Consider the following 12,728-nt stretch of genomic DNA (forward strand, 5'->3'; position numbering starts at 1 on the left):
AGCGACAAGCTGCACGATGCGTGCGATCGACACGTCCGTTGGGAACCCCAAGAGGAAGGTGTGATGCGTACGATAGCAAGTTTTCCCTTAGAAAGAAACCAAGGTTTGTCGAACCGGTAGGAGCCAAGAAGCACGTTGAAGGTTGATGGTGGCGGAGTGTAGTGCGGCGCAACACCGGGGATTCCGGCGCCAACGTGGAACCTGCACAACACAATCACGAGTACTTTGCCCCAACGTAACGGTGAGGTTGTCAATCTCACCGAGCTTGCTCGTAAACAAAGGATTAAACGTATTGTGTGGAAGATGATGATTGTTTGCGAAGAACGAGTAAAGAACAATTGCAGTAGATTGTATTTCAGATGTAAAGAATAGGACCGGGGTCCACAGTTCACTAGTGGTGTCTCTCCCATAAGATAAGCAGATGTTGGGTGAACAAATTACAGTTGGGCAATTGACAAATAAAGAAGGCATAATAATGAACATACATATATCATGATGAGTACTATGAGATTCAATCAGGGCATTACGACAAAGTACATAGACCGCTATCCAGCATGCATCTATGCCTAAAAAGTCCACTTTCAGATTATCATCCGAACCCCTTCCGGTATTAAGTTGCAAACAACAGACAATTGCATTAAGTATGGTGCGTAATGTAATCAACACAAATATCCTTAGACAAAGCATCGATGTTTTATCCCTAGTGGCAACAACACATCCACAACCTTAGAACTTTACTCGTCACTGTCCCAGATTTAATGGAGGCATGAACCCACTATCAAGCATAAATACTCCCTCTTGGAGTCACGAGTATCAACTTGGCCGAGCCTCTACTAGCAACGGAGAGCATGCAAGAACATAAATAACATATATGATAGATTGATAATCAACTTGACATAGTATTCAATATTCATCGGATCCCAACAAACACAACATGAAGGATTACAAATAGATGATCTTGATCATGATAGGCAGCTCACAAGATCTAACATGATAACACAATGAGGAGAAGACAACCATCTAGCTACTGCTATGGACCCATAGTCCAGGGGTGGACTACTCACACATCGATCCGGAGGCGATCATGGTGATGAAGAGACCTCCGGGAGATGATCCCCCTCTCCGGTAGGGTGCGGGAGGCGATCTCCTGAATCCCCCGAGATGGGATTGGCGGCGGCGGCGTCTCTGGAAGGTTTTCCGTATCGTGGCTCTCGGTACTGGGGGTTTCGCGACGAAGACTTTAAGTAGGCGGAAGGGCAGGTCAAGGGGCGTCACGGGGGGCCCACACAGTAGGCCGGCACGGCCAGGGCTTGGGCCACGCCGCCCTGTTGTGTGGCCACCTCGTGGCCCCACTTCGTTTCCTCTCCAGTCTTCTGGAAGCTTTGTGTAAAAATAGGACCCTGGGCATTGATTTCGTCCAATTCCGAGAATATTTCCTTACTAGGATTTCTGAAACCAAAAACAGCAGAAAACAACAACTGACTCTTCGGCATCTCGTCAATAGGTTAGTGCCGGAAAATGCATAATAATGACATATAATGTGTATAAAACATGTGAGTATCATCATAAAAGTAGCATGGAACATAAGAAATTATAGATACGTTTGGGACGTATCAAGCATCCCCAAGCTTAGTTCCTACTCGCCCTCGAGTAGGTAAACGATAACAAAGATAATTTACGAAGTGACATGCTATCATAATCTTGTTCATACTATTGTAAAGCATATGAGATGAATGCAGCGATTCGAAGCAATGATGAAGATAATGAGTAAACAAATGAATCATAAAGCAAAGACTTTTCATGAATAATACTTTCAAGACAAGCATCAATAAGACTTGCATAAGAGTTACTCATAAAGCAATAAATTCAAAGTAAAGGTATTGAAGCAACACAAAGGAAGATATAAGTTTCAGCGGTTGCTTTCAACTTCAACATATATATCTCATGGATAATTTTCAACACAAAGCAATATAACAAGTGCAATAGGTAAACATGTAAGAATCAATGCACACGAGTTGATACAAGTGTTTGCTTGCGGGATAGAAAGAATAGGCAAACCGACTCAACAATAAAGTAGAAAATAGGCCCTTCGCGAGAGGGAAGCATGGATTACTATATTTGTGCTAGAGCTTTTCATTTTGAAAACAAGAAACAATTTTGTCAACGGTAGTAATAAAGCATATGTGTTATGTATAAGACATCTTATAAGTTGCAAGCCTCATGCATAGTATACCAATAGTGCTCGCACCTTGTCCTAATTAGCTCGGATTAACACGGATTATCATTGCATAGCATATGTTTCAACCAAGTGTCACAAAGGGGTACCTCTATGTCGCCTGTACAAAGGTCTAAGGAGAAAGCTCGCATTGGATTTCTCGCTTTTGATTATTCTCAACTTAGACATCCATATCGGGACAACATAAACAATAGACAATGGACTCCTCTTTAATGCATAAGCATTCAACAACAGTTAATATTCTCATAAGAGATTGAGGATTAATTGTCCAAACTGAAACTTCCACCATGAATCATGGCTTTAGTTAGCGGCCCAATGTTCTTCTCTAACAGTATGCATACTCAAACCATTTGATCATGAAAATCGCCCTTACTTCAGACAAGATGAACATGCATAGCAACTCACATGATATTCAACAAAGGTAAAGTTGATGGCGTCCCCAGAAACATGGTTACCACTCAACAAGCAACTTATTAAGAAATAAGACACATAAGGACATATTCTTCACCACAATAGTTTTTAAGGCTATTTGTCCCATGAGCTATATATTGCAAAGACAAAGAATAGAATTTTAAAGGTAGCACTCAAGTAATGTACTTTGGAATGGCAGAGAAATACCATGTGGTAGGTAGGTATGGTCACTACTAGAAAAAGGCCTAGCCGTAAGATCACTAGTAGTGGCGCACCCCTCTAGTGGTGCTCCACTGCTATATAGCAGTGGCGCACCAATAATAGGTGCTCCACTGCTAAAAAAATACTAGTGGCGCACCACAACAACCATGCGCCATTGCTATTTGTTTTTCCTGATCCAGCCCCACCCCAAAGTTAGCAGTGGCGCACCTCTTAGTGGTGCGCCATTGCTATCTCACATAGCAATGACGCACTACTAAGAGGTGCGCCACTCCTAAGTCCCAAATAGTGGCGCACCATGCCCGTGCGCTATTAGTAACCACGCGCTGACACGTGCCCCACACACCACGCGCTAGCCACCCACATGCCTTGCCAGGCTGCCCACGCACCCACCCACCAGGCCACCAGGCCACCAGTCCACCATCTCCCGCACCCACCCACCCCGATCCAGATCTCACAGACTCCACCCACCAGTCCACCACGCACCCATCGCTCTCCTCTCCCGATCCAGTTTCTCTCTCCTCTCCCCTGCTCCCCAATCTCCTCGTCGAGCGCGCCCCCACAGGAGACGAGCGGAGCGCCGCCCCGGCGCCGCCGACGGGTCTGTGGTTCCGGCCCGTGCCCCACCCTGCAGCATGAACGCGCGCACCGCCAAGCCCGAGCCGGAGAAGAAGTCCTGGGCCGACGTTGAGGAGGAAGAGGAGGCCAAGGCAGAGGCAGAGGCCGACCTCGCCGCTGCCGCCCCTCCTCTTCGTCCGCCGTCACCGAGCCGGAGGTGGAAGCGCAGCCGAAGCAGATCGAGGCGCTCTCGCTCACCGTGCCGGACGACGAAGGCGGCAGTGGCGCCGAGGGGCCGCCTCTGCTCGATGACTCCGACGACTCCCAAATCCAAGCCGTACGCGCTCCTGCTCTGCTCTACCCCCTCCCCACGGCCCCGATGTCGGTCGCCTGATTTGGTGTTTTGGTACTCTCCAGGTGACCTCGGGCGGCACGGTGTACGAGTTGGCGACGACCTTCGAGGACTGCACGCCCGAGCTGCTCAAGGGGCTGCACGAGGAGATGGGCTTCAGCCACCCCAGCAAGATCCAGGCCGCCGTACAAGGAACACGTCGCGCAGGCACGCAACGGCTCCGGCAAGACCACCTGCTTCGTCCTCGGCATGCTCAGCCGCGTCGACCCCAACCGAAAGGTCCCCCAGGCCATCTGCATCTGCCCCACCAGGGAGCCGACCCTGCCCCGACCCAGTCCACGCGCACGCGGAGGCGACGGTTTACCGGCGGCGGCAGGTCAACGACGGGCATGGACGCGGTTTTAGGACTTGATTGCTTTTCTGTTTTAGGTTTTAGGGTGGGTTCTGTAAATTTGCTCTGTAATTTTATTTTACTTCTCTGTAAGTTTATTTTTACTGCTATGTAAGCAAATTAATTAATATAATTACCTGGATAATTTGAACGACACTTTTTTTTTGTTTCAAACGATGGTTAGGTGTGGCGCACGTCACATGTCATGAATGGCGCACTCATCTTCTTTTTAATTGACTGTGATGATCAGGAGTGGCGCATGTGAATGTCAGCTGTGGCGCACTCACAGTTGTTTTGCTTTTCTGGGATTGTAAGGGTTGCGCACGTGTAAAGTTAGTAGTGGCGCATTAGGTGGTGCGCCACTGCTATTATAATTACTAGTGGCACACCAGTGGTGCGCCACTGCTAAAAGTTAGAAGTGGCGTGCTAGTAGTGGCGCACCACTAGTGCGCCACTGATGACAAAAACAGGTGCGCCACTGATAGCCTGTTTTCTAGTAGTGGGTGGACACAAATGGCATAGTTTTTGGCTCAAGGATTTGGATGCACGAGAAGAATTCCTCTCAATATAAGGCTAGGCTAGCAAGGTTGTTTGAAGCAAACTCAAGTATAAAAGGTGCAGCAAAGCTCACATATGAACATATTGTAACTATTATAAGACTTTACATTGTCTCGTTGTTGTTCAAACACCTCAACCAGAAAATATCTAGACTCTAGAGATCAATCATGCAAACAAAATTTTAACAAGCTGTTGCGGTCAGAAACCCACCAACGGGCAGCGACGGGCAACACCGTAGAGCCGGGAATCTCCCAGGACTGCGACTGGCCCTGGTCCCTCCGAGCGACGGCCCGCAAAGCCTTCTGCACGCACGTCCGATGCTGATGCAAGGGCGTGCCACCTGACCTATACCTGGTCAGGAAGGTGTTGGATGATGCCTCGTTTAGTTTCCTGCATGGCATACACGTAAACGTTAAATACGAGCCTCGATCGGCTCTCAGGTTGTCCTGTGAATCGGCTCAAAGAGCCGATCCACCCATGATACGTACGAGGTGTACGATCAGATGGTGGTCCTGCTTGATCAAGATAAAGCTGAAGCGACCTACTACGATTTGGGGTTTTCACCGCACAATCGGAACATCCTACTCGTGATCGAGCCTCGCGGCCACGCACGGTGATCGTAAACCGACCCTAGACAAGGCCTAAAAACCAACACGAAATTGATCTTCGGAACATCCTGTCTAGGGCTAGCAAACTACACCCTACGCGCCACTGGATCCTTCGACCCGTTTGTAAGGCCTAACAATGCAGATATTAAACTAATCCTTGAAGAACAAGGAGCAATCATAACGGATCGGATCTACTAGACGATGATCAAGCGGGGTGCCGCCCTTACACCCAAGATAGGCGTAAGGGCGGCTAGATGCCTAAGGGTCGCACGACGATAGCATATGATACGAAGAACAATGCTAACCCTAAAACATCTATGATAACTACGTTGCTCGCCATCAAAAAGGCTTCAGTACGAGCAACGCATGAACGACGAATAAACGTGTGCTGCCTAGATCGCAAGATGCGATCTAGGCGGCATGGTGCTTACACTGGAAGAAACCCTCGAGACGGGGAGTTGGCGATGCGCCGAGATTGGTTTGTGGTGAACGTGATTGTTGTTTATTTCATAAACCCTAGATACATATTTATAGTCCGGGGGACTTTCTAATTCGAGCGTGCACCTAACCGTGCACGGGTTAAACTCTAACTTCTAAACGACACGTATCCTACTATGTTACAGATACACGGGCAAACTAGCCCAAACTTGGTATACAAGGCCGATTCATGTATTCCTTCTATGTATATTCTTCAAACCCATCTTCAATCGCGGCCCACCTCCGATCCGGTCGAATTACGGTGATAACACATGCCCCCCTGGTTTTGGAAATGACATTTCCAAAATCATTACGCTTTTCCTTCGTCGGGTCATGTCGTGGCAGAGCAGAACTGCTGCAGAATCCTCCATCATTTCGCCTCGCCTCCTGGGCTTCTCTGCACGAATTGATAATTTCGGCATCACGTCCTCGAGAACCGTCATGGCATTAAATCTCCACTACACCCCCTTTATTTATCTGTGCCGAACAGTTTGCTTCTCCCTCATCCTCTTCGCATTAGCACCCAAAAAACCCTCCTGCGCCACCATGTCTTCTTCCTCCTCTTCCTCCTCCGGTCTTTCCCATCGGTCTTCCTCCTCCCGCGAGACGCCGGAGGACATACGCGCACCAGAAGAATGGGACCGGGAGGACCACGCCTCCTCCGTCCGGTCCGAGGACGACAAGTCCTTGACCGGTGGGGATGAAGATCTCCGAGTTCCTCGCCGATGGGGAACTGGAATCGGAAAGCGAGGATGACTTGTTTCCCTGGGACGGCTGCCCCTCTTCTGAAGAAGAGGAGGAGGAAGACGACGACGACTCCCTCGAGGGCTACCCGCCAGCAAAACGCCTCCCCATGTGGTGGGACGACGACGACAGCGATGATGACGAGGAGGATGAAGCTCCCGTAGAGGGCTACGGGAGCAGCGACGAGGAGCCCACCGGCAGTAGTGCCGATGAGAGCTCCGAGGACGACGACGAGGGCAGTGACGGCCCGTAGATAGGATCTACTAGTGTAGGCCTAGTAGTAGAGATTGGTCAACAGACCCTTCTTTTGTTCTTCCTTCCTTGAGCAATCGGCTCTTTCTTTGTAAGAAATCTTGTTTATCAATGAAGAATTTCTCCCAATTTTATTTTGCCGATTTCCTTCATGCTAATTTAGCCGATTTCCCCTCATACTGGTTCTGTCGATCATCACTTAGCTAATGCTCAATGAGCCGATGGCAACGCATCGGTCTCTCATAATCCGTCCTTCATCTCTTCAACTACAGGGTGATCGCGAACTTGGTCAAAGCTCAATAAGCCGATGTCAGCGCATCAAGCCCTCATGATCTATCCTTCATCTTTTCGACCAATGAGTTTGAGTTCTGCTGGATCACCACCCTTGACGAAAATCGCGACGCGGGACTAGCCGATGACCACCCAACCGGCTTTCAAAGTCAGAGCATCCACCAGGCCAGCTGCCCCCGAGTCTCGGTCAAGGCGAAACGGAGACGAGGACACGCAATTCAGACGAATGGACCTGGGCTCGATCATGTCTGAGAGAACTACCATGCAGAGCCAGCCAGAGCCGATCACCCCTCCTCCGTTGAAAGTCGATATTGCAGATGATCACACAACGTCTCAGAAATAGAAACTCCTCTGACACGGAGCTGGAGGTCCTTGTGTTCTGCACATGCCACTGGTAGATCTCATGAAATCTGTGCTAGAGTCGATGGCCGTGCATCGGCTTTGTTCCTTATGAGAAATTTTTCTCTTTTTTTTTACGGGCCGATTTTTTCTATCTATCGGCCCCCCAATGTTTTACTGCACATGTATCACACATGTTCATCTGATTAGGTGCCCCCCGAGCCGATTACGCCGGTAGCTTGCTGATATCGGCTCGTGATTAGCCAAGGCACTACGATGTGAACGTCGGCTCTGTTAGGAACAATGTGGATTTCTTCCGAGTGCATCAGCCGACGCAAACCCATTGCCCATTAGATCGACGTTGAACCCAGGCGAGAATGAATGGTGAGGATAATTTTGGCCGATTGCTTGGAATCGGCCTCCATGTTGCTTGCTCGATGAAGGTTTTGCAATGTGCCTCCATAAATCCTTGGGGCCGATCACCTGGATCGGCATCGCCACGTTTGTCCATAGATGCTGCTCTTGTTACACGGTCAGGCCGGTGGATAAAACCAGCCTAACCCCGTCCTTCGTCACGTCGATGCTTTCTCGTGGCTTCTCAAGGATGACCGGCCGTGGGCCGCAGTCAAGTTGTGCCACAGGTGCTTCGTCTAATCCTGGAGCACTAAACTCCGTTGGAAGGATGAAGACCATGTTTGTGCCAGCCGATGTCTCATCATCGGCTTTCTTTTGTACGGGCGCCACTCTTTCCTTTGTGGCCGACCTTCTTCGTCCGGGGTTCGCTGAATTTTAGCGGCCAGATCAGGCCGCGCCTTCCTCAACGTGTGCAGGTATAACCTTTCAGCTTCCTCCAACCCACGTAGACGCTGAACCCTTCGCTTTTGGGAATGGCTGAGCCCATCAGGGCACCACCTTGGCCGATGATACTTGTCTTCTTCTTCATCATCGTCCTCTAGTTCCTCGAGATCTTCCACCCGAGCGGACTCAGCATGCTTGTTCCGAGGCGGGAGAGGCCCTAGACGTTTGAACACGGACACGTTAGCTGCATCCTTCTTCTTTTGTTTACATTACGGCGGTTGCCGATTGTAGGCAATCGGCTCATTCCTGAATCCCAGCGAGTGTACGAAGAAGGGGCGGTCCCAGTGCCTATCCACGTCGTCTTGCTCCCTCGACTTTTCCTTGGCGTGGCGCTCATATCGCTCCTCGTCGCGATCCTGCCGACGACGTCTCCTGTCGTCCCTAGCCAGACGATCTCTTTCATCATCGTCGTTGTATCGCCGGCGTTGGTCGTATTGACCCACATACTTGTTGAGGAGGTGATCAGAGAGAGGTCGCTGATATCGTACGTTCCTCACTTCTCCCTCTGTGATGTAGCGCTTGCCATCGTGGCGGAGCCGATCGCGTGGAGCGGCTTCCTCTGTGTCCTTGCTATGAGAGCAGCGTGCCCTCATCTCCGTCCTTACCGAGTGGTGCCCAGGTCCTACCATGTTGATATTGCACGAGAAATCCGGCTGGCACCCTCCATGGTAAGTATACTCCACCATGTTAACGGCGGGGAAGGGGTGTGTGTCGACCTTCATGGCGTACTGGCTGAAAATTAGCCGCCCTTGTTCTATCGCCATTTGGACCTGTTGACGCCACACCCTGCGGTCGTTGGTGGCGTGGGTGAACGTGTTATGCCATTTGCGGTATGGCTTTCCGTTCAGCTCTTGCACCGTGGGGATCTTGTGGCCTTCGGGTAACTTTAGCTGCTTCTCCTTGAGTAAGAGGTCGAAAATCTGCTCAGCTTTGGTCACGTCGAAGTCAAACCCTTTTGGAGGACCTTGTGGCTTAACCCATTTACGGGACACGGGGCTTGCCCCCCGAGTCCATTCAGCCACTGCTACCTCTTGATCTCCCGCAACACCTTCATCTTCATCTGCCTCAACCAGGACCACCGCACGCTTGAATTTATCCTGGTAAACATCTGGGTGGCGCTGTTCATATGCTGACAGCTTCTGCACCATGTGCACCAGTGAAGGGTAGTCTGCTTGGGAGGCCACGTCCTTGATCGATGATGAGAGACCCACCACCGCCAACTCGACTCCTTCTTTTTCACTTACATGAACCGAATAGCATCGGTTCCTAACGGTCCTGAAGCGCTGGACGTATTCTACCACTGTTTCCCCGCGCTTCTGTCGTACTTGTGCTAGATCGGCAATGCCAGCCTCGGAATCCTCTGAGTGATAATGCACGTGGAACTGTTCTTCCAACTGCTTCCAAGTCCGGATTGAGTTTGGTGGCAGCGATGTGTACCACCCGAAAGCCGATCCTGTGAGGGACTGTGCGAAGAACCTCACACGCAGCTCGTCCGATGCTGAGATCGTGCCCGATCTGTGCCAAATATCGGCTCACATGCTCGATGGAGGCTGGACCCATCCGATCCATTAAACTTGGTGAAATCGGGGAGCCGATATTTGGGTGGTAGTGGGATCAATTCGTACTCGTTGGGGTACGGCTTGGAATAGCCGATTGTCCTCCTTTTCGGCATCATGCCGAGCTGGTCTTTCGAGGTGTACAAATCTGATCCGCGGTGATGGGCTGAAGGCGTCGAACTGCGGAGGTTCGCCGGGGTGGCATACTTAGCCAGCCATGCTTGCTTTTCCAGCTCGAGCCAAGCTGCGGGAGCTGAGCTGCGGAGGTTTGTCGGGGTGGCGTACTTAGCCAGCCACGTACGCTTCTCAAGATCTGTTCCCGAAACTCCTCCTGCCGTTCCGGAAGTCCCCTGCTGTTGCAGCTCTGGTTTGAGAGCGCCCAGCTACTGCGGTCCGAGCACGTATGCGCACGTGTATCCGTGCGGGATCTCCTTAGGCGCCTCATGCAAGAATTGGTAGTCACTAGGGTCACCACCAATCTTGTACACGACGTATGCCTGATGAACTCGGCACTTACGGTGCTTGCCAACGCGAATGGCAGCGGTGGACGGAGACTGGAGTGGCATCTCTCCTTGGTAAGTCCCCGGAGGCTGGTCCTGACGGAGAATACGATGGCTCATGATTTCTGGATTACGCGCGAGCGACACGCTCCAAAGTGTTCACCGAGGCTCTCGAGTGGCGGTGCGGCGAATGAGCCACCATGAAGTTGATCTCCTGACGCGGCGACACTGGTGCGTTCTTCGACGGGGAGGACAGGTCCACTCCATCGAGCGCGCCTTCAGGTGAGAACCCCTTCCACCGATGCCATGTGAGCGGGTTCCGTGAAAAGAGCCGATGAGGTCGGCTTCGAGGGCTGCTTTGATCTCGTCATGCTTCTTTTGAGCTCCTCGGTCGGATCCTCGTACTTGGCCGGAGTGCCTTCCGCCATCTCGGATGTAGATGGCGATGCGGTGGATGTCAAAGATTGTCCCACCGGGCGTGCCGAGAATGTGTTGCGGTCGAAACCCACCGGCGGGCGGCGACGGGCAGCACCGTAGAGCGGGAATCTCCCGGGACTGCGGCTGGCCCTGGTCCCTCCGAGCGACGGCCCGCAAAGCCTTCGCACGCACGTCCGATGCTTGATGCAAGGGCGTGCCACCTGACCTATACCTGGTCGGGGAAGGTGTTGGATGATGCCTCGCTTAGTTTCTGCATGGCATACACGTAAACGTTAAATACGAGCCTCGATCGGCTCTCGGGTTGTCTCGATGAATCGGCTCAAAGAGCCGATCCACCCATGATACGTACGAGGTGTACGATCAGATGGTGGTCCTGCTTGATCAAGATAAAGCTGAAGCGACCTACTACGATTTGGGGTTTTCACCGCACAATCGGAACATCCTACTCGTGATCGAGCCTCGCGGCCACGCACGGTGATCGTAAGCCGACCCTAGACAAGGCCTAAAAACCAACACGAAATTGATCTTCGGAACATCCTGTCTAGGGCTAGCAAACTACACCCTACGCGCCCTTGGATCCTTCGACCCGTTTGTAAGGCCTAACAATGCAGATATTAAACTAATCCTTGAAGAACAAGGAGCAATCATAACGGATCGGATCTACTAGACGATGATCAAGCGGGGTGCCGCCCTTACACCCAAGATAGGCGTAAGGGCGGCTAGATGCCTAAGGGTCGCACGACGATAGCATATGATACGAAGAACAATGCTAACCCTAAAACATCTATGATAACTACGTTGCTCGCCATCAAAAAGGCTTCAGTACGAGCAACGCATGAACGACGAATAAACGTGTCTTGCCTAGATCGCAAGATGCGATCTAGGCAGCATGGTGCTTACTCGGAAGAAACCCTCGAGACGGGGAGTTGGCGATGCGCCGAGATTGGTTTGTGGTGAACGTGATTGTTGTTTATTTCATAAACCCTAGATACATATTTATAGTCCGGGAGACTTTCTAATTCAGGCGTGCACCTAACCGTGCACGGGTTAAACTCTAACTTCTAAACGGCATGTATCCTACTATGTTACAGATACACGGGCAAACTAGCCCAAACTTGGTATACAAGGCCGATTCATGTATTCCTTCTATGTATATTCTTCAAACCCATCTTCAATCGCGGCCCACCTCTGATCCGGTCGAATTCTGGTGATAACACAAGCTCTATGCAGTTATTCATTAATGAGTACAAGGTACATGATGGAAGAGCTTAAACATGATCTATAGGAGCACAACAATTGCCAAGTATCACATTATTCAAGACATTATACCATTTACCACATGCGGCATTTTCCGTTTCCAACCATATAACAATGAAATAGTCCAACTTTCGCAATGAACATTAAAGATAAAGCTAAGAACATATGTGTTCATACGAAACAGCGGAGCGTGTCTCTCTCCCAAACAAAGAATGCTAGGATCCGAATTTATTCAAATAAAAACAAAAACAAACAGACGCTCCAAGTAAAGCACATAAGATGTGACGGAATAAAAATATAGTTTCACTAGAGGAACCTGATAGGTTGTCGATGAAGAAGGGATGCCTTGGGCATCCCCAAGCTTAGACGCTTGAGTCTTCTTAAAATATGCGGGGATGAACCACGGGGGCATCCCCAAGCTTTGACTTTTCACTCTTCTTGATCATATTGTATCATCCTCCTCTCTTGACCCTTGAAAACTTCCTCCACACCAAAATCAAAACAAACTCATTAGAGGGTCGAGTGCATAATTCATATATTCAGAGGTGACATAATCATTCTTAACACTTCCGGACATTGCACAAAGCTACTGAAAGTTAATGGAACAAAGAAATCCATCAAACATAGCAAAACGAGGCAATGCGAAATAAAAGGCGAGAATCTGTCAAAACAGAATAGTCCGT

The sequence above is a fragment of the Lolium rigidum genome, chromosome 3 (genome assembly GCF_022539505.1).
Source record: "Lolium rigidum isolate FL_2022 chromosome 3, APGP_CSIRO_Lrig_0.1, whole genome shotgun sequence".
In the NCBI taxonomy this organism is placed as follows: Eukaryota; Viridiplantae; Streptophyta; class Magnoliopsida; order Poales; family Poaceae; genus Lolium; species Lolium rigidum.